Genomic DNA, 23,716 nt, shown 5'->3' with positions numbered 1-23,716 from the left:
TGGGCCATATTGTGACATAAAATCTATCCCTGGGTTTTCTGAAAATCTTGCCTAAAAGAAAAGCCTTCAGTAATTATATATTGTAATATGTTTTGTTTTTCATATTTGAATTATTTATAATGTTGCTCTGATACTATTTTCCGTTTTAAAAGGCTGGTTCAGATTGTGAACGCTTTGTGTAGGGACAGTCCTGTTCCATGTAAGTGGCTGATCTAATGGTTTTATGAATTTCTGATTCACATTCAATCAGCCCTTCTGGTGGATATGTTCTCAAATGTGCATTATCCTGGACGCATGTTGGTAAGCTGTGCTGTGAGCAGTATCTCTGGTGACTGTGGAGCGGCTGCTTATATCAGAAGTCCTAGGATACATGCAGCCACCATTTCCTCTTAATAGCTTTGGTGACCAGCTTGTGCAGCAGATACAGGAAAAATCAGCTCTTTACCAAGACCAGATCATTTCTGGGGTGCATCGTCACCAGGGTTTCAAGAAAATGAATGCCTTCCCATTCTGTGTTCAGATTCTATGGTTTGTGCTCCCTCCCTCCTTTTTTTTTCCTTTTTTCTTTTTTTCAATGCTCTGTCAATCATTAGTGGAAAGAGTCTGGAGGCTTTCCCTAGATCCATTTGTATACTTACATGTAACAAAATTTGTTAGACGTGTACTGTGCACACAAAAATACAGTATCTCTATAAAAAACAAACAAACCAGTATCTCATCATCCAACCCACTATTTCAGTTGAGGAAAATGGCAAACAAATATTAGATTTAAGGTTCTAATTTGTTGATTACGAAATGCAACCATTTGCTCATTTCCTGACTGCCGTCAGGACTCAGAAGTATAACCCTAAGGATCTAATGGCTGTATGTCATCAATATCTCTGTCTGAGGGAACGCCTAAGGGAAGCTGTGGCCAGGACAAGTAGCCCAAGGAATTCTAAACATGTGAACAAGTCAGAGATTTAATAAGACAAACTTCCGATATGCACAAGCTCCCAATGAGAACAAACTTTGTGGATAACTTGACCAGGACATTGAGAAAACAGAAAAATAATTCTTAACTGTGAAAGTCAGAGGGAGAAGCTTTCTCTTAACTGAGAAAGTCCAAGTCTCAGAGGCTCTGAGATTAAAAAAATACAATCAAGGCATGTTCCTTCTTGGCATTTTGGAATGCCTTAACATCTTCAGTAATAAAACTGTTATATGTTCAAAAAAAGTTTGCATTCTATATTTCAATTTTTTCATAAGTTCCAATAGTATCCTTTTGAGCCTTTTTTTTCTCCATTATTAGATCCAGTCCAGGATCATGTACTGCATTTAATTATCATAGCTTCTTCTGTTGCTCACTCTTTTTTTTTTTTGAGATTACTAAATTGAAATTTATTTTCCCATCACATTTATCAAACACTTGGTCAATCTTGTTATGTCTGTACCCCTACCTCTACCCTCACCTCAGATTTTAAAGTAAATCCCAGGCATCAAATCATTTCATTGTAAATATTTCAGTATCTAATTCTCTAAGTAAGTTTCTTTATTTCTCTCTTAGCAGACCTACAGTATCTTTAAAACAGAGCTACTTTTTAGTTGCAGAATTAGTGAAGGATTATAAATTTCCAGCAGGAAGTACAAAATCCTGGGATCTAACCATGTTCTGATGATGTTAAGTGGTTCTAGGTACACAGAGTCATTTAGCTTTCCCCTCCTCCTATTTTCTAATCTTTAAAAAGAGGAGATTCAACTAAATGGCCTCTAAAATCCCATTGGTATCAAAAATTTATAATTAAAAAAATTATGACTTGCCTCTTTTTTTGTGGCGCCTGGGAGGTGGTCGGCTGCCGCAGCCTGACATTAAGAATCTTTCCAGCCTCTGGCTGCCAGGCGCTCACTGATGTGGACAATGAATGCAAACTATATCTCTTTTGTGAGAAGTGAATGGCCACAGAAGTTGCTGCTGACCCTCTGGGTGAAGAGTGGGAGGGTTCTGCTCTCCGAATCAGTGGTAGGAATGCAAACAAGGTGTCCCCGTGAAGCAGGGCTTCTTGACCCAAGGCCGTGCCCCCTTTTACAGAGTGAGGGGCATTGCAGTTATAGACCAAGGAGAACTGGAGAAAGAAAGTGCAAATCTGTTCAGGGTTGCATTATGGATGCCACTCTGTGTGTTCTCAACTTGGTTATTGTGAAAAAGAAAAAGGAGAGACCAAAATTCGTGGACCGACTGATACTACTGTGACTTGTCGCCTGGGGCCCAAAAGAGCCAGCAGAACCCACGAACTTTTCAATCTCTCTAAAGAAGATGGTGTCTGCCAGGATGTTGTGAGAAAGTCCCTGAACAAAGAAGGTAAGAAACCAGGACCAAAGTGCCCAAGATTCAGCATCTTGTTACTGCATGTGTCTAGCAACATAAACGTCGGTGTATTGCCCTGAGAAACAGCGTATTAAGAAAAATAAGGAAGAGGCTGCAGAATATGCTAAACTTTTGGCCAAGATGAAGGAGGCCAAAGAAAAACTCAGGAACAGATTGCCAGGAGATGGAGGCTGCCCTCTCTGAGAGCTTCTACTTCTAAGTTTATTTTTTTTGCATTTTGCTATATCATTGTTTTCTTTCTTATTCTCTTGCAAAGAGCTGTAAGAGAAATAGCCAAAAAGAGAGAAAGAAACATGAAGAATATGCATGATAAACAAATTGAATAATCAGCCTGTGGAAAACTGATGAATTTGTGTTGTAGAAAGTCTCCAATTGATTAGTAATTTGTGTCATTTGTAAAATGTGAAGCTTTGATTATTATTTTGGTTAAGGTAATCCAAACTATTGTAGGTGAAGGAATTCATTTTGTTTTAAAATATTTTTATTAAGAAATCTTCACACGCATACCTTCCATACATGGTGTACAATCCATGACTCATGATATCATCACATAGTTTTATATTCGTCACCATGATCATTTTTAGAACATTTGCATCACACCAGAAACAAATAAAAAGAAAAAATAAAAAAACTCATATATCCCATCACCTCTCACCCCTGCCTCTCATTGAACACTAGTATTTCAATTTACCGAGTTTTTTACCCTTTATCCCCCCCATTTATTTATTTATTTTATCCTTATTTTGTTACTGACCCGTTCATACCCTGGATAAAAGGAGCAACAGACACAAAATTTTCATGATCACATGGTTATATTGTAAAAGTTAAATCATTATACATCATCTTTAGGAATCAAGGCTAGGTTGTACGGGTAGCTCAGTGGTTAGAATGCCTGCCTTTCATGTGGGATACCTGGGTTCGATTCCCGTACCATACACCCCCACCAAAAAAAAGAATCAAGGCTGTGGGAACACAGCTCAACAGTTTCAGGTACATCCCTCCAGCCACTCCAATACACCATAAACTAAAAAGGGATATTTATAAACTGCATAAGAATAACCTCCAGGATAACCTCTCGACTCTGAAATCTCTCAGCCACTGAAACTTTAATTGGTCTCCTTTCTCTCTTTCCCCTTTTAGTCAAGAAGGCTTTCTCAATCTCATGATGCCAGGTCCCAGCTCATGCCAGAACTTCTGTTCCATGTTGCCAGGGAAATTTACACCCTGGGAGTCATGTCCCACATGGTGGGAGGGCAGTTGGCTTAGAGAGAGAAGCCACATATGTGCAACAAAAAAGTTTTCTGGGGGTGACTTTTAGGGATAGTTATAAGTAGGCTTAGCTTCTCCTTTTCAAGACTAAGTTTCATAGAGGCAAACCCCAAGATTGAGGGCTCAGCCTATTGAATTGGTTGTCCCCACTGCTTGCAAGAATATCAGGAATTCCCCAAATGGGGAATTTGAATATTTCCTCCTTTCTTCCCAGTTCCCAAAGGGGACTTTGCAAATACAGTTATAACAGTTACAACTCATGAATATATGTGACTGCTATAAGAGCTTACAATCAAGGACCCTTGACAATAGGCCCCAACCTGATAACCCACGTGTTCAACTTCAGTTCACTGAGTTTTATATTATAGTTAGTTCATATGAGTGAAGCATGATAATATTTGTCTTTTGATTTCTACCATTTCATTTAACACACTCCTTAAGTTTCATTCACCTACTTGCACACCTCACAACTTCCATCTTGCAGCTACTCAGTAGTCTATTCTATGAATACACCATAGTTCTCCCTTCCATTCCTCAGTCATTGTACCCTTAGGCCACCTCCATCAATTGTGAATCTGAACACTGCTGCCATGAACACCAGTGTACAAACGCCCATTCGTGTCCCCACACTCAGTTTCTCCAGGTATATACTGAGCAACGGGGTTTCAGGAGCATATGACAACCCCACCCCTAGCCTCCTGTGGAACCACCACACTGCCTTGAAAGGGCTGCACCTCTTGGTTTGCCTACTGACAGTGAATAGTTACATCTCTTTATCCATATTTTCTCTAATACTTATTTCTCTCTGTTCATTTTTAAATAGGTTTATTCATACATTATACAATTCAACTGTGGTAGTTAGGTTCAGGTGTCAACTAGGCCAGGTGAAGGGGCCTAGCTCTTTTGCTGTGGACATGAGCCAATGGCATGTGAAGCTCATCTGTCACTGATTACATCTGCAGTCGGCTAGGAGGCATGCCTGCTGCAATGAATGATATTTGATTTAATTGGCTGGATGTTTAAATGAGAGAGCTCAATGTAGCACAGCCCAAGCAGCTCAGCATACCTCATCTCAGCACTCACAGCTCAGCCCAGGCCTTTGGAGATGCAGAAAGGATCACCCTGGGGAAAGTTGTTGGAACCCAGAGGCCTCGAGAGAAGACCAGCAGAGATCACCCTGTGCCTTCCTGTGTAAGAAAGAACCTCAGCTGAAAGTTAGCTAGCTGCCTTTCTTCTGAAGAACTATACATTTTTAACTAAATAAATCCCCTTTTATTAAAAGCCAATCCCTCTGTTGTGTTGCATTATGGCAGCTTTGGTAGGCTAGAGCACCAACCTAAGTGTGTAGACATGCCTTCACCACCATAATCTATATGAAGACATTTCCCCTCCCCCCACTGACATTTAGTTTTGGCATAATGCCTTTGTTACATTCAGTGGAAGCATATTACAATGTTACTGTTGACTATAGACTAGCTTGCCTCCATTGTACTTTTCCCACATACCATCCATTTTCAACAACTTGCAATGTTGACATTCATTTATTCTCCCTTATGAAAAAAAAGTTTTCTTATTTGTATGTTTAATCACCATCACTGTCTACTCTAGGTATTCCTAAGTTATACCATCTCAGTTTTTATCCTCTATCTTTCCTTCTGGTTTCACAGTCCCCCAGCCCTTCTTCCTCAATCATACTCACATTCACCTTCATTCAGTTTACTTGTATTATTGTACTACAATCAGGCAGTATTGTGCTATCCACTTCTGAATTTTCAGAATCAGTCCTGTTGCACAATCTGTATTCCTTCAGCACCAAATGCCCAATCTCTACCCTATTTCTATCTCCTGAAAACCTGTGTTCTTAACTTCAACTCTCAAAGTTCACTCATTAATGTAACTTCATGTTAGTGAGACCAAACAGTATTTGTCCTTCTGTTTCTGGCTAATTTCACTCAGCATAATGTCCTCAAAGTCCATCCACATTGTTACATGCTTCATGACTTTATTCTGTCTTATAGCTGCGTGATATTCCAAAGTATGTATATACCACAGCTTGTTTAGCTACTTGTCTGTTGATGGAAATTTGGGCTGTTTCCATCTTTTGGTAATCATAAATAATGCTGCTATAAATATTGGTGTGCAAATGTCTGTTTATGTTCTTGCCCTTAGGTCCCCTGAATATATACTTAGTAATGGCATTGCTGGTTCATATGACAATTCTATATTTAGCTTTCTGAGGAAGTGCCAAACTGCCTTCCAGAGTTCTGTACTCTTTAAGGAATAACTCCCATTCTGCCTTTCCCTAGCCTCTAGCAACCTCTAATCTTTTTTCATCCCTATGAGTTTCCTTATTCTAGATATTTCATATAATTAGAAATTATATTTTTCCTTTGGTGTCTGGCTTGTTTCACTTGGCATCATGTCTTCAAGGTTCAGCCTTGTTGGAGCATGTATCAGGATTTCATTTCTTTTTATGGCTGAGTAACCTTCCACTCCATATGTACATTGCAATGTACGATATACTATCTTTTGTTTATCCATTCATCTGCTGATGGACATGTGAGTTGTCTCCACCTTTTGGCTATAGTGATTAATGCTGCTATAGGCATTAGTGTACCTCCTTTACTTAGAAGGATAATTTCAATGGATATGAAAGTTCTATGTTGGTGTGGGTATTTTTCTTTCTGTTCCAACACTTTAAATATTTCTCTCCACTCTCTACTTGGTTGCATGGTTTCTGACAAGAAATCCTATGTAATTCTTATCCTCTGATCATCCACATAAAGTGGATGTTTTTCCTCTGACATCTTTCAAAATTTTTTCTTTATCTTTGATTTCCTTCAGTTTAAAGAGGCTATGCCTGTGTGTGAATTGTTTGGCATTTAACCTACTTGGTGTTCTCTGAGCTTCCTGAATCTGTGGTGTGTTGTGTGTCATTAATTCTGGAAAATTCTCAGCCATTATTACTACAGATATTTCTACTGTTCCTTTTTCTTCTCTTTCTGGTATTCTCCTCACAGATATGTTACCCATTTGTACTTGTCCTACAGTTTGTGGATATCCTGTTTTGCTTTCTCTATTCTTTTTACTCATTGCTTTTCAGATTGGGGAGTTTCTATCGTCACATCTTCTAGCTCATTAATTCTTTCTTTCACATATTCAGTCTAGTGATAAGCCTATCAAAAGCATTCTTAATTTCTATTATGGTTTTTTTGATTCCTAACATTTCCTTTTGGTTCTTCTTTAGAGTTGTATAATATAACGAAAAACTTGGCTGGTCTTTCCCCCCCAGTTCCTGGAGAGGTACCCCTGAATCTTTATAATTTCACATTATTAGAGTGTTTTTGATGATTTATGTTGGACCCAGGACTACACCTGACAGTTCATATGCTAGTAAGATGACAGGATGCATCCAGCTGTGCCTGTAGTCTTAAGGTAAGGACTGGCCACACCAGAAAGGCCAACCATATGATAGGAGGGTTGAAGCTTTGAGCCACATCATACCGACTTGAACGTCCCAACTTCTGGAAGGGGAGGTGGACTGCAGATTGAGTTCAACCACAGGGCATTGACTCTGACAATCAAGCCTACATATGAGACCCTATATGAACTTGGGACACTGTAAGCTTGAATTCTGTGATTTGTTTTAGTGAATTATCAAACCTGAGGGGGTTTTAGGAGTCCTGAATTTGTAGCCAGCTGATCAGAAGTGTGGGGGCCCACCCCCAAACTTGTGACTGGTGCCAGAAGGGCTACCTTGCAGGGAATTACCTCAACCTGTGGATTCTGGCTTGGTTCCACATAGTCAAATTGAATTACTGCACTGTTTACACTTGGTGGCAGAAGCTGTTGGAAATTGTAGAAGTTTTTGATACCGTACATATTTGCCATCTTCTGCTCACAGTACCCATCTGTTCTTGCATGTTGTCTGCTTTATTCCATTAGAACGTGTACTGTATTAATCATAGTTATTTTAAATTTCCAGTCTGATAATCCTGAAGTCTCTGCCATATCCAAGTGTAGTTCTGATGTTTATTTTGTCTCTGCAGTCTATGTTTTAGCTTGCCTTTTAGCATGCCTGTAATTTTTTGTCGAAATCTAGCATGATGTGTAGAATAATAGGAACTGAGGTAGATTGGCCTTTGCAGTGAGGTTGTGTGTTTTTCTGGCCCAGAATCAGGCTGTGTTTAACGGTTGCTGTATCTGTAGGTGTCAGAGGCTTCAGTTTCCTCACATGTTCTTATTTTTGTCTCCTCTACTGTCTTCTGTTTTCCTTAGAAACTCCTTCCTAAATAGACCCTGAACTTTGTGGTTCTTTCAGCACTAATCCACTGTTATTGCACAGGAGCCCTGTGGATGTGGTGGTGAGACGTGGGGAAATGTTCTATAATCCTGTGACTAGGGCTCAGCCTCTCAGTGGTCCTGTGTCCCTGGGCTGTGAGCTTCCTAGTGCTTCTCAGTATCATTCCCCCTTAGAGAAGACAGGAAGGCTATCGGGCCTGGAATTGGGCAAGTTTCCTTCCCCCTAGTTGGAGAAGCTCTGGCGAAGTCTTTCCCTTGCTGAATAGACTTTCGTTATGGGGAACATTTGGGGCTCATTTCAAAATGGTTACTTTTTCCCTCCCCCTAGCCAAGCACAAGGAGATTTTTTTCCTCATCTTCACTGTGAGAAATTGATTGGGCTCTCAGAGGTAAAACCCACAAAAGAGTTAAAGGATGGAGGTCCCTCTTAGACTGGACCCTCTTTGGTTTCTAACTCTTAAGCAAGATAACATTCAGTCTCTAATGATCCATCAAAGTTACTGTGTAAGTATCCTACCAGGCCCCAGCAGCTGCTGCTGCAGGTGAATGCCTCTGTATTCTCCATGTTTACTTGTTTCTACAGTTTTCAGGGTGGCAGTGTGTCCTGGTCCCTCAATTTTTTGATGGACCTAAGAAAAGCCATTTATTCTCAGTTTGTTCAGCTTTTTCTTATTGTGAGGATGGGAGAGATGACCTCCAGGCTCTTTACATAACAAAAGTGGAAGTCCCCTGGCTTCGTTTAAGCTCTTCTCTTTGGCTCCGTTTCTACGCAGTTTCACTATGATATGCCTATGTGCGGACTTATTGTTATTCATCCTTCTGAGGTTTATTGGACTTCTTGACTCTAAGCCTTGATTTCTGTGTTCATTAGAATAATTAATGCTAGCTGTTGCAACAACCTCCAAATCTTTGTGGCTTAGTAGAAGAAGAGCTCATTTATTGCTGACTTACAGTAATTGGGTGGTTATCATGTGACCTCAGGGACCCAGGGTCCTTCAATCCAGTGAAGGGATTTATTTTAATTAGAGAACTTGAGAGTTTACAAAACAATCATGCCTAAAATACAGGATTCCTATACATTGCCCCACCACCAACACCTTGCGGTGGTGTGGAACATTTGTTACAATTGATGATAATGCTTTTTAACGTAGTCGTACTACTTTTTTAATAGTAGTTACCTTTGCTACAATTGATGAAAGATTATTAAAATAGCTCTATGTTCATTATTTACATTAGGAATATTCCCCCATATACCACCCTATTATTACGACCTTGTATTAGTATCATATATTTGCATAATTCATGAAAGAACCTTCTTATGCTATTAACTATAGTCCATTGTCTCCAATAGGGTTCACTGTGTTGTACAGTTCCTTTAACCACCTATAGATTTCAGCACTGTTGATTATATTCACAATAATGTGCTACCATCACCATCATCCATTTCCAAACCTTTACCATCAGTCTAAATAGAAATTCTGTACAAGTTAAGCATCAACTCCCATTCTCTAACCCCAGTCAATCTCCTGGTAGCCTGTATTCCAAATTTTAACTCTATGAGTTTGCTTATTACAATTAGTTCATAAGTACGTGATCATGCAAGTTTTGTCCTTTTGTGTCTGGCTTATTTCACTCAAGATAACGTCCTCAAGGTTGACCCACGTTGTCACATGCTGTTTTAGTTTGAAAGCTGCTGGAATGTGATATGCCAGAACTAGAATGACTTTTATAAAGGGGAATTTAATAAATACAAGTGTACAGTTCTAAGGAAGTAAAAATGTCCAAATTAAGGCACCAACAAGGGGTTACCTTCACTCAAGAAAGGCTGATAGGTCAGGAACCCTTCTCTCAACTGGGAAGTCACATGGCTGGCATCTGCTGGTCCCCTGCTCCTGGACTCTGTTGCTTTTAGTCTCTGTCCATGTGTGGGTTCCTCACTTTGCTTCTCTGGGGCTGGCTTTCATCTTTTTGGCTTCCTTTGACTCTCTCCAGGTTCTGGCTTACTTAACATCTCATGGCGATGCAACTCCAAACATCCATGTCTCTGCTCTCCACATGCCAAATCTGTGTCGCCTCTACTGTGAAGTTTCTGTTGGCTCTGAGGCTTCTGTCATTTCTGCTCTGAAGTTTCTACTGGCTCTCTCTGTCATTCCTAACTGTCCAAAATGTTACCTCTTTTAAAGGATTCCAGTAAACTAATCAAGACCCACCTGGAATGGGTGGAGTCACATCTCCACCTAACACCTACAATTGGGTGAGTCACATCCCCATGCAGATAGTATAATCAAGTTTCCAACCTAGAGTACTGAATAGGAATTAAAAGAAATAGCTGCTCCTATAAGACTGGATCAGGATTAAAACATGGCTTTTTGGAGGTACATAATACTTTCAACCCAGCACACATGCATCAGGACTTTATTCTTTTATTGCTGAATGATGTTCCTTTTTATGTATGTGCCACATTTTGTTTATCCATTCACTGGTTGATGGGCATTTGTGTTGATTCTATGTTTTTGCAATTGTAAATGCTGTTATGAATATCAGTGTGCAAATATCTGTTTGAGTCCCTGTTTTCAGTCTTCTGAGTATACACCTAGTAGTGGAATTGCTGGGTAAAGTGGTAATTTGAAAGTATTCATAATACTTTCAAACCAGCTTCCTGAGGAACTGCCAAACTGATTTCCACAGTGGCTGCACCATTTTGCATTCCTACTAGCAACAAATGGGTGTCCCTATTTCTCCACATCATTGTCAACACTTGCAGTTTTCTGTTTTTTTTTTTTAAATAGCAGCCATTCTAGTAGGTATGAAATGATATCTCATTGTGATTTTGATTTGCATTTCCTTAATACTAGTAATGTTGAGCATTTTTTCCTTGCGCTTTTTAGTCATTTGTATTTCCTCTTTGGAGAAATGTTTATTCAAGTCTTTTGTCCATTCTTTAAATGGGTTGTCTTTTATTGTTGAGTTGTTCAATTCCTTTATATATTCTGGATGTTAAACCCTTATTGGCTATGCGGTTTCCAAACATTTCTCCCATTGATTAGATTGTCTTTTTTCACTTTCTTGGCAAAGTTCTTTGATGCACAAAAGTTTTTAACTTTGAGGAGGTCCCATTTATCTATTTTTTTCTTTTGTTGCTTGTGCTTTGGGTGTAAAGTCTAAGAAACCATTACCTACCACAAGATCTTGAAGATGCGTCCTTACATTTTTTTTTTTTAATGGGAGTTTTATAGTCCCAGTGCAGGGATTTTTTTTTTTTTTTTTTACTTAGCATCCATGTTTGGATCCTTAAGAGGTCCAAGGATAGAATTCAGGGGGTATATTAAATGAAGAAAAATTACACCTCTGTTTTCTCTATTATTTAAAATTTAGCATTTCTCTTGAATTATGAATGTGGGCAACACATTTTTAAACAACATTTTTATTGACAAATCTTCATACACATACAGGCCATACATGGGGCAACACATTTTTATACCTGTGATATTTTTAAAAAATTTTATACCTGTGAATTTGACACCGATGGAAGACGTGTATTTTTGTATCACATTAGAGTTGTTGCAGGTTTCTTGAATAACTGTTTACACTCATTCACTGCTTTGAAATAATAGTAGTATTAAATCTACTTTTAGGTTGTATATGATCAAAATGTGTCTACAAAAACTCCAAGGTAGCTGGCCTATTACTGGGCAACATTGTTGCTAGTCATAATTTGGTCACAAAGTGGCGGCATTGTACGCCCACCCATTGGTGACCTAAACATCTATCTACCTTGCTTTCCAGAATTCCCTATTGATGATTATTTGTTTATCAGCACATGGAAGGAAATGAGTCAAGGTCACAGTCTAATGTTCTTATACAAGCTAAGTAATAAGAGCCTTTTCTCTATGTCTTAAAAGAAATACAATTTGTCTACATTTATAATGTATTGTTATATATATATATAATGAATTTAAGTATGTTGGTAGAGATGCTCATGGGTTTTTTTGCTCTTTTTTTCTATTGATTGTCTGTTTCTTTTGCCACTGAGTATCTGTTTTGGTTTGCTAAAGTTGCTGGAATGCAATATACCAGAAATGGATTGGCTTTTACAAAGGTAATTCATTAAATTACAACTTACAATTCTAAGGCTTTGAAAATGTTCAGTTAAGGCAGCAACAAGAGGATACCTTCTTGGAGGAAAGGCTGCTGACATCCGAGGTTCTTCTGTCACATGGTCATATCTGCTGGACCTTCTCTACAAAATGTCCCTGTGGGAATTTTCTTTCTCTTTTAGCTAATCTTGGCTCTGAGTTCTCTCCAAAATGTCTGTTCCTTAAAGAACTCCAGCAAGCATTTCCATGGAAACAATCTGATCAAAAGCCCCCAACTAGCAATAGGTCTGCCCCCACAAGCCTGGATTAAAAGACAGGAGGATTCTCTTCCAATTTCTTTCTTTCTTTCTTCTTTTTTTTTGCATGGGCTGGCACCAGGAATTGAACCTGGGTTTCCGGCATGGCACGTGAAAACTCTGCCTGCTGAGCCACTGTGGCCCGCCCTCCAAATTCTTCTTAATGATTCTTTAGATTCTTTATAGATTTTTCAATTTCCTGAGCATATTTTTAAAAATATTTTTACTGATAAATCTTAACAAACATTCCATACATGGCGTACAATCAATGGCCACAATTTCATCACGTAGTTGTGTATTTATCACCATGATCATTTTTTAAGAACATTAGTATCACTCTATAAAAAGAAATAAAAAGAAAAGAGAAAAAACTCATACATACCATACCTCTTGCCCCTCCCTCTCATTGACCACTAGCATTTCCATCTATCCAATTTATTTTAATCTTTGTCCCCCCATTATTTGTTTATTTTTATCCATATTTTTTACCCTTCTGTCCGTACCCTAGATAAAAGGAGCATCAGACACCAAGGTTTTCACAATCATGCAGTTACATTGTAAAGGATATATCATTATACAATCATGTTCAAGAATCAAAGCTAATTTGTATAATGATATAGCTTTCGCAATGTGACTGTGTGATTGTGAAAACCTTGTGTCTGATGTTTCTTTTGTTTACCTTATGGACAGATGAGTAAAACATATGGATTAAAAATAAATAAATAATAGGAGGAACAAATGTTAAAAAGAATTTAGTAGATTAAATGCTAGTGATCAATGAAAGGAAGGGGAAAGGGGTATGGTATGAATGAAGTTCTTTCTGTTTATTTCTTTTCCTGAATTGATGCAAATGTTCTAAGAAATGATCATGAAGATGAAAAAGAATGTTCATATTGTATGTTGGTTGGTTTTATCAATAAAAATTTAAAAAATAAAAAATAAATGAAAAAAAGAATCAAGGCTACTGGAATACACACAGCTCAGCAGTTTCAGGTCCTTCTCTCTAGCCACTCCAATACACCACAAACTAAACTTTAGTTTGTCTCATTTCTCTCTTCTTCCTTATGGTCAAAAAGCCTTTCTTGGTCCCTTCATGCCAGGTCCCACGTTGTCAGGGAGATTTGCACCCCTGGGAGTCAAGTCCCACGTGGCAGGGGAGTGGGATGGTAGAGGGCAGAGAGTTCACTTCCTGGATTGGCTTAGAGAGGACACATCTGAGCAACAAAAGAGGTTCTCTGGGGGTGATTCTTAGGCCTAATTTTAGGTAGTTTTAGTCAATCCTTTGCAGAAATAAGTTTCATAGGGGCAAACCCCAAGATCGAGGGCTTAGCCTATTGAATTGGTTGTCCCCATGCTTGTGAGAATATCAGGAATTCCCCAAATGGGGAAACTGAATATTTCCTCCTTTCTTTCCCCCAAAGGAGACCTTGCAAATACTTCTTTATTCACTGTCCTAATTACTCTGGGATATTTTGGGGCATCATACTAACCTGGACAAACCATGAAAGTCTCATGCCCTATTCAAGATTCCATGTACTTGGGGTGTTCTACTAAACTGACCACACAAGTTAAATTAGGAAATGTACTACCCAAAATGTAAATTCTGCGCCAAAAAACATTTCTCCCTTTGGTCTCACATAGAGGTTGAAGTTTTAAAATATGGGCCATATCATCCTTTACCCTGCATTCTGGTTTACCTTAGTCCTATCCAGATCAGCTTCATTCATATTTCTACTTGAAGTCAGATCCCTTTTCAACTTTTTTTTTTATTATTACATGGGCAGGCACCGGGAATTGAACCCAGGTCTCCAGCATGGCAGGCAAGAACTCTGCCTGCTGAACCACCGTGGCACACCCCTTTTTTCAACTTTTTAAACAGTTCCTGTATGGGGTACTGCTGACTTTCATAGCTTCAGAGTTCTAATACTGAGTCTGAAGTGTCACATAAATACCCCAATTTTCTGGGAATGACCAGGGCATAAACAAACAGCTCAATATTACAGAATTTAGAAGTCACAGTTACAACTCCTGAATATATGACTGCTGTATACTGAGCATATTTTTAAGCTTATATCCCTAGCACTAAGAATGATGCCTGGCAAATAATTGGTGCTTTACAAATGGTGCTGACTGATACAGGTGCAGGTATGGTATCGTGTGAGAACCAATGAAAGGGAAGATGTGGGGCCTGTGACAAGGCTGTATCTTGCCAGGGCTGAGGCAGGTACAGCCACACCTCTGCAAGGGACTGGCAACATGGATCTGGGAGTCACAGGTATCTGGGTTTGTGTCTCCGCTTCACCACTTACCATCTGTGGCTTCTTCATTCATAAATCAGGGATAATATTTATGCTTCCTCCCTGGACAGCAGTGAGGAGAAATGACATGAGTCACTTCTAGCACTTACAACATTGCCTGGCAAAATGCATTGTGCTTACTATACCCATACACTATGTATTAGTAATATGTAATGTCAGTAAATATTATTTTTATTGCAGCAACTGCTATTTTACACCAGGTCTTGCACTAAATGTGTATTTTCTTACTTAAACTTACAACCACCCAAAGTGATGGGCATTAGCCACATTTGACATGAGGAAATAGGGGCTCCAAGAGGCTAAGTAAATTAGAATTGTTCAATAAACAATAGCAATTATGACTGTCGTGTCAAGTACCATAAGAGGGGAACCAAGCTCTGTGAGGGTTCTGTGGTGGGGGCAAGGGGGTGGCGGTCGTTTCTCATGGGAGAGTTCATGAGTAGCAGTGCCTCAGCTTTGTGGGACACCCGTCCTCACAGAGAATTCTGTAATTCGTTCTCCCTGTGAGACTCGGACATCCCGTCACCCTTTGTTCTGCCCAGATGAGGAGACTGAGGCTCAGAGTGGCCTAGTGGCATGTTTCAGACCACAAAGCCAGCCAGGGGCAGAGCTAGAGCCCTGATCTGTGTGCAACTCCCCACAGTTGCACACAGATCAGGGGCTCTCTCCCCGCTTCTGCCGTGGCAACGGGCCTCAGGGCAGGGCAGCCTGCTTGAGGAGACAGGGGTGGGAGGAGAGGGGCTCCCCAAAACCGAGGTAAGGCACAATGTCACAGCTGCCAGGCTGTTGTCCAGGAATGGAAAGTGCTCTCTGGAAAGCTGAGGGTAGGCTGTGTAGTGGAGTGGTGGAAGGCAAGCTGGAGACGAGGGCCAGAGCACAGTCAGCTTTGAGGCCAGGGTGAAGCAGTGGGGAGCCACTGATGGCTCGGGGCAGGAGAGGGGCATGACCAAGGTGTTCTTTGGGAGGGAAAGCTGGACAAGGGGGTATGGACTGCAGTAGAAGAGAGTCAGGAAGAGAGATCTGAACCTCCACCCAGCTCCCAGCTTGCAGAACTTGGCAACCCTTCTGGACTGGAGCAGATGCCTCTGATTTCCTTCAGAGCCTTTCAGGCCCTGATTTAGGGTCCGTGACCCAGTCTTTGCTCTAGTCCTGCTATGTTTTAAGGGAACTACAAAATGCTTCCCACATGTTCTAGCTTCCTTAGGAACAGATCTCAATTGGGTGTGGAAGCCAAGCAAAGGGAGAAGGATCAGCATAGTTGTTTTTGTTTTTTTAACAGCTGTTATCCTGAAGGCTTCAAGAGGGTGGTGAGTCTCTCATCCCCTCCCAAACTAAAATCCCTCCCATATGTGCAGCAGAGATGCCACAAACACAGAGTCAGAATTAGCTGCAGAAACTCATGTTTTTCATTTGTTTCAGCTGAAAAGCACACTTTCAGAATGCTGGAAATGAATATGGAGATGCTTAATTAATAAGCAGCCCAGCCCAGGTCCTGGAGGACAGCTGCCCTGAGCCGCAGGTGGACATATAACAAGCCAACCACACACCCTCAGGCTCCCTGAGCGTGGTGAGGATTCTGGTGGAGAGTCCTGGGTTGGTGGCCCCCTCCTATGCCACCAGCACCCAGCTCTTCAGTTGCAGGATGCCAGGTGACGAAGCTGTGTCTTTGAAGCCCCCTTTTCTTGTCAGTAAGATGAGGGGCTGGGACAAAGTGATTGCTAAGGACCCCTCCAACTCTGAAATTCTACCCTCCATTAGGTTCTAATCAGGTGCCCATTTCTGGGGGGAAAGCCCTTGTCACTATGATAATTGGCTGCAGTAAGATTCTGGTACATGTGATTTTTATCCCAAATGGTTATGATTTCTAACCTCCCATGGAGAATTGAGCCCCAATCTTCATCAAAGCAGGATTTTGCAGCCTTGGAGATCACTGTGTCAGGCTATGGGACCCCTTAACTTTGCAACTCCTCTCCCCACTTCTCTTATGACATACGGGACAGGCAGAGGAAGGTAGGGAAGCTGATGGTAGTGTCTACTCTGTGCCTAACCTGGCTGCCCACTTGGCATGAAACCTCCCCTTCCTCATTTGACCTTCCTGACAATCCATGGTCTGAACCATGTCCTCCTCACCCTTCAGTTCCTGGAGTTCAGATGGCCTGTCCCCAGGCCCATGCTGGTAAGGGGAGAGAGCAGAATATGCAGCTTCTGTCACCTGTGTTATCTCCATCCATCTCCATCCCCTGAATGAGTGTCTCTGATGACATTTGTTACAAGCCACATGACAGGGGGGCAACCACAGGCCAAGTGCCAGGAAACAGAGAACATTGCGGACTGCATGCTGCCTTCAAAGAGAGCCCAGTGTTGTAGGACTACAGGCAAGAAGACACCTCCAATGTGGGTGGAAAATGGTGAAATGGGCTTACCTGCCAGGGGTCCTGACCCTGTTTTAGTCTTTCCTCTCCCTTGACAGCAGGTATTGCCATTTCCAATACTGGAAATTTTAGTCTGTGTTATTTAATGCCAACCTCTTCCCCTTAGTTATGAGCTCTCTGGGGGGCAGGGACAGAGTCTGCTTTGCGTGCAGTTATATTCCTTGTCCTGGCACATGCCTGGCACAGGGTTGGTACCTACGACACTTTTGGATAACAAATGAATGAATGAATGAACAAAGGGAGGGATGGCATTTAAACTAGCTTGGTGAAGGGTGGGGGGTGGACTTGGAATGGAATTTGTGTCATCAGGGAAGGCTTGGGGGTGGTGATGGTGCTGATTGAGTTAAGACCAGGACAAAGCAGAGTCAGGAGGAGGATGCAAAACATGATTTGGGGGTGGGGTGAGAATCCCCAGGATTATTTTCTCATCATGGAATGCTCTCATTTGCATCTCAACCAATCAGCTGAAATCTTTCTTCCTTTTAAAACTCAGGTCAAATGCTGCCTTGGGCATCTGAGCCTCATTTGCTGGTCCTGACTCCTCCCAGGCCTGTCGGCTTCCAGAGGGACCCACATCTAGGAGATCACGTTGTCTCCCTTTGGACCTACCACTCGGATCTTGCTGCACAGATTATCAATACATTCTGAGACTACTGAGAATATTCATTTAGTTCCTGGTTTGCTGACTCTTCTCTTACAAATGAGCTAGTTTTATAAAACATATTCAAATAATAAGCATAAAAAATGTTTGACCTATGTTCCACTTGGCCAGTAATCCAAGAAACGGATATTAAAATCAAGGCTGTCTACTGAATTTGTAAAGCTTATTTTTCCAGTTCCAATTCTAACACTTATTGCTGGTGAGAGTGTACCAAGAATCGGATCCACTGCTGGTGGGTAAATTTGCACCCTCTTTTGTGAATGGCAATTAGGTGATTTGCAACATGAGTCTGAAAAAATATCTCTCTACCCTTTACCCTAGTGATTTCCAGTTTAGGATTTATCCTAAGAACTTATTCTCAAATAAAAAGATTTATGCACAACGTTTCTCATTATAGTAATGGTGAAAGATTCTTTTTCTCCAAAATAGCCAGTATTAAGGGACTAGTTAAGTTGTGGTACAATCACTTAATGGAAATATTATGAAGCAATTTCAAATGGTGTTTAGCAACTCTAAAAATGGTATGAAGATCTTAAAAGAAACTAGGGGGCTTCTTTGAGAAATGGTTGATTCCAGGTTCAGCCCAGGAAAAGTGCAAGGTTAGCCTGGAAGATCCTGGTATGCCAAAAAGAGAAGAAATGTTCCAAGACCAATGCAGAGAGGGAGGGCGGACAGATGGGGCAAAATGTTAACAAGTAGGGCATCTAGGTGAAGGGTATATGGATGTTCATGAGCTACGGTCTCAACTTTTCTGTAAGTTTAAAAGTTTTCAGTCCGAAATTAAAAATTAAAATTAAAAAATTTTAAATTTTGTTTTATGTTCATTTTCATAAACATTGGGAGAAATTGTACGGGAGGTTTTGTGTTTGTTATATTACTGTCATCTACTAATATGTCAACAAGATAAGATAAAAACCTACACATACATTTCCATATATAGTGCACATAACCACAGCGGGTGGCTGTTTTGTCACTTTGCTTCCATTTTCTCTTCTTCAGCAGAGAGCATGCCTGTTTTCTTTTGGTACTTACTCCTTTTCTTTGGGTCATGAGGTTCGGATGTAGGTATACAAACCACACTCATCTGTCCCCAGAGTTTGGTAGAAACATGTAAGTTAATCCAACCAGAGCCAACGGACATCACCCTGGGACTTTTGTTGGATCTGGTGGAAAAAGGCAGCACTCTTCCCCTGAGGCTGCCAAGCTGATAAGATGGGAACCAAAGCAGTGCAGTCCTCTTTGTTTGGGGAGCAGCTGCCTATGAATTATGCTGACACAGAAAAGAGGGCTGAGAGAAGGAAGGAGAAAGGTCTTCAGTTTACATTGTTTGAGCAACTGGATTAAACACACCTGAAGTTAGGTAAATCTACAGATTTTCTTTTCGCTTATACCAGTTTGAGTAGACTGTCTGTCACTTACATCTGAAGTCCTAACCATTCCAGTATGGAAATACATAGAAAAGGTGTATTAGTTTCCTATCACTGTGTAACAAACTACTGCAAGCACAGTGGCCTAAAACCTCACACATTTATTATCTCACAGTCTGTGTGTCCGAAGTCTGGGCGTGGCTTAGCTGGCGCTGTGTTCTCATGGGCGGCTCATCTCAGGGAACAATCCACGTCCAAGTTCATCCAGGTTGTTTGCAGAATTCACTTCCTGGAGTTATGTGATGAGGGCTCTGGCTGCTGGCTGGCTGTCAGCTGGATGCTGTCATCAGGTCCTAGAGGTGGCCCCATATTCCCTTGCCACATGGGCTTCCTCACTGGCTGCTCACTTCACCAACAAATAGAATCTAGTCTGCTAAACGGAAAGCTTATATAACATAATGTAATCACCATGTCAATCTTTGCCATATAACATAATCAAATCAGGGGAGTGACATCCCATCCCTGTTGCCACATTTTATTGGTTAGAAGCAAATTTCAGGTCTTACCTGCACTCACTGCAGAGGGCATTTCATAGGGGTATGGACATCAGGGGAAGGAAATCACTAAGTGTCTGCTTAGGGGATGCCATACTTGATCTCACCTTTCACTAACCCCTTACTGATTAGGTACTTACAATTGAGCATTAAAGTGCTATATGTGTTTACCCCATTATTTCTTAATTTATTGCTGGGAAGGGGTGGATGGGGAGGTGGTGAAAGACCACTAGAACTTTTTTGCTTTGTATCTCATACTGGCTGAAAGTCTTACAATGAGCATGTGTTCATGTATTATGTAATTTTAAATTATGATTTAAAAATGAAAATGGTATACAATTTGACTTCAACTATAGGGTACTCTCTCTCCACCTTCAGACCTCCCTACATATACAAAGGGGGAAAAAGACTGGAAGGAAACAGGCCAAAATGTGAAGAGTTACCGCTTTGGGGTGGTAGGTCTATGGGTGAATGATGTTTTATAATTTATACTTTTCTGCATTTTTCACAATTAAGGAACATTATTTAAACAATCAGAAAAAAAAAGTGATTTGAAATATGTTTTTTTTAGGTCCAACCTTATGGCTGAAAATAAAGCAAACCTTTTTGTTTACCTTTTGCAGAAAGCCAATTTCCTGCTTGGGTGGCCGATGGAGTGTCTGCGCCTAGAGCTTAAAGACATAAATCAGATGTCTGTGGCCAACACACACCTGCTTCTTCTCACACTGATAAAGAACAATTAACTCATCAGAACATATCTGGCTTTGCTCCAGAGTTAAAGGTCATTTAAAATATAAGGCAGATTTTTTTCCAGCAACTAAAAGCTACTGGAAGGTCCTAGCCAAGCTGGAAAATAGAAGATTGTTCCCGACAGATTTGGTAAGCTGATAATGTTCAATAACCAAATCATCCAAACCCATGGATATATGAAAACAAATCGAAGATATGCTTGATCCAATTTTTATAACTAATTGGAGGGCCTTGATGGGTCTCTGAACCTATTTGCTTATCTGAAAAATTATAGAATTAAACTTGAAAAGGTTCTGTCAGAGCCAACTGGACAAAAAAAAGATGCTTGTAAAGGGTGAATGCAGCCTTGGGAACCTTGGCAGCATCTCATAAGGGCAGATGGCAGGGACTCCTCCAGGGCTTAGGCTTGTGTTGGGTGACGCTGGAGGTATGAAGGGATCAGGGGCCAGTTCTGGGTTGGATGCTGACAAAAAGCAGGGGCAATTTGGTGATTATCTCAGTAATTGTCACCTAGAAGGGAGGATTAAAATGGGGCTTGAGGTATTGATAAAGCAGCAGCAATTGCTGAGAAATGGGCAATGCTTGTCAGAAGGGGGGAATGTTTAATCATTTTTGTGCCTGTAAAAGTGGACTTGCCAATGTCTTATTCTGAACACTGTTTACGTTCTGCTGGGAACATAGTCAACTGGTTGTCGGCAGAGCCGGTTTTCACTTTCTCAGCCCCATCCAACTTTAAAATAAACACCACTGGATACACTGACATTTGAATACACTTCAGAACTTAGAAGATGCTTTTTAACCTTTGAGGAAATTATTTGTGATGGGTGATGTTGTCTCCATTCTTAAAAGACAAAGAAACTGAGGGTCAGAGATGTTAAGCAACTTGCCAAGAACCTGAGCTATTTAGCGATCAAACCAGATAGTAGTAGCATACAGCTTTAAATTTAACTTTTTTTTTTGTCTTATATCAGTTTCTCATTAGTCCTGGTCTTGGAAGTTGTTTGATCATTCCATAAATCTATAATGAGTAGTTAAGAAGTGCCTTGCACTAGTTTAGAATCTGATGATCCAATTGTGACAAGACAGGTGTAGCAGCTTAGAGTCTAGCTGATGTGACTGGGGAACTAAGTGCTATGGGAGCCATAGCTAGGGAGGAACACTATGTATTTTCTGGCTGCTGTAAAAAATTATAACTTACTGGCCTAAAATAAATTTATCTTATGGTTCTGAAATTCAGAACCAAAATGGGTCTCACTGGGCTAAAATCAAGATGTCAGCAGGGCCACATGCCTTTGTGGACTTGTATTAGTCAGGGTTCTCTAGGGAAACAAAACCAACAGGAGGTATCTGTAACTATGAGATTTTATAAAAGCATTCCACACAACGGCAGCGATGTATGAGTCCAAATTCTGGAGGGAGCTGGCAACTCCAATGAAGGTTTTAGATGAATTCCCCAGGAAAGGCTGGCTAGCTGAAGTGGAGATTCTCTTCTGACTCTTCCTTTAAAGCCTTCAACTGATTAGATTAAATGTTACTCATTGTGGGACACACCCCTTAGCAAACTAAAGATGTAATCAGCCACAGATGTAATCAACATACTGATGATTTAATAAACCAGCCTCCTGGTCTACAAACAACCATGAAATGTCCTTGCAGTCATCGTTTAGGCCAGTACTTACTTGATGAGACAACTGGGCACCATCGCCTGGCCAAGTACACCCAAGAACCTAACCATCACAAGCCTCTAGGTGAGAACCCCAGCTTCTAGCAGCTGTCCATACTCCTTCACTTGCAGCCATTTCAACATCTTCAAAGCCAGCAATTGCATCACCCTGACCTCCACTTTGTCATCACTTTTTTCCTTATTGTCCTACTAACCTCTTCAACCTCATAGGGATCCTTTTGATTACACAGGGCTCAGATGTACAACTCAAGATAAATCCCCTATTTTAAGATCCTTAATTGCATCTGCAAAGTCTCTTTTGCCACATGAGTTAAAATATTTATAGGTTCTGGGAATTAGAACATGGACATCATTGCAAGACCATTATTTAGCTTACCACAGACACCTAACTTGATTTATTTCTTGGGTAGGGGTGGGAGAGACAGAGAGGAGATTCTGACCTCACAAAATAGCATCTAAGCTGACACCAGGAGTGGGGAAGAGCCTAAAGGGAAATGTCCTAAGCAGAGAAGAGGTTTGGACATGGAGAGAGAGAGCACAGTGCACTGGTGGGTGCTGTGGCAAACCTAGCTGTCACTAAGTTTGCCACAGTAAAAACCCAAATCTGAGGGGCCCACAAATATTTACTTTTCACTCAAGCTATACTGACCTTTGAGGACATGCTCCATGTTGCTTCACTCCAGGACCTATGCTGAAGGAGCACCCCCTTTCTAGGACATGCTGAGCTCACAGCAGAGGGAAAATTAGGTAGCAAAACCATAGACGACTCTCAGAGCTGCTTATAGGTGGCACATGTCTCTTCTACTTGTATTTCACTGGCCAAAGCAAGTCAGGTCATGTGGCCCAGGCTGACATCAGTAAGAAAGGAAGTAAAATACTTCCTTGGGAAAAGGCAGTGAATAATTGGAACAATAATATAAACTAATCCCTCAGGGAATGTGAATGTCTGAAGACATTCGAGTTTATGAAGCCTGAGAGTCTGACAGCAGTACCCGGCAGTGAGCCAAACTAAGGTTAGTTGTTAAAGGATGGGAGACATCTGCCTTCAGACTTCATGGGTTCTACTCCTGGATTTCATTTTTGTTTGTCCTTGAACAAATATCAGGAGTAGCAGGGAAATGTGGAGACTGAGCAGTTACTAGAGACTGTCCATATTCATTGAATTGGTATTCTTAGTTACTAATTAGGAGAATAACTTTCTCAGGTGGAGGCTGTCCACACCTTATCAAAATGAATCATTTACTATTTAGCATTTGTATGTGGAACAACTGTGGTCCTTAGATTTCCAAAACCGATTTTAAAAGGTTTTCCTTGTAAAGGAGGTGGTGGTTCAAGGGTAGAGGGTTACTAAGGGCAAAGAAAAATGGATTTTTCCTCCCAAGTCCTTCCTTCCACCTCCACGCCTGGCTCCATACCACCTCTCTCCCCTTCATTCTTCTTTTCCAGCCACACTAGTCTCCCTGCTGTTCTATTCCTCCAACACACCAAGCATGTTCTTATTTCAGAGGCTTTGCACTTCTTTTCCATACAGTCCAGAAAGCCTACTCCATATTTTGCATGACCCAACACTTCATTCAAGTCCTGCACACATGTTGACTCTGCAGAGAGGCCCTCCTGGGCC

The 23,716-nt window shown here is 40.9% G+C and overlaps 1 long non-coding RNA gene across 2 annotated transcripts in view; it reads left to right on the top strand.

The window, feature by feature from the left end:
- The window catches only part of LOC143651509 (uncharacterized), an 81,006-nt gene extending 62,964 nt beyond the window's left edge, over window positions 1–18,042 (top strand). For both annotated transcript variants that reach the window (XR_013159999.1, XR_013159998.1), the window contains exons 4-5: window positions 16,067–16,296; window positions 17,573–18,042. This is a non-coding gene — a long non-coding RNA (uncharacterized LOC143651509). The remainder of the gene's footprint in view (window positions 1–16,066; window positions 16,297–17,572) is intronic.
- The last annotated feature ends 5,674 nt before the right edge of the window (window positions 18,043–23,716 follow it).

Source organism: Tamandua tetradactyla, chromosome 12, assembly GCF_023851605.1.
Source record: "Tamandua tetradactyla isolate mTamTet1 chromosome 12, mTamTet1.pri, whole genome shotgun sequence".
In the NCBI taxonomy this organism is placed as follows: domain Eukaryota; kingdom Metazoa; phylum Chordata; class Mammalia; order Pilosa; family Myrmecophagidae; genus Tamandua; species Tamandua tetradactyla.
This window is presented reverse-complemented; position numbering and strand designations above follow the sequence as displayed.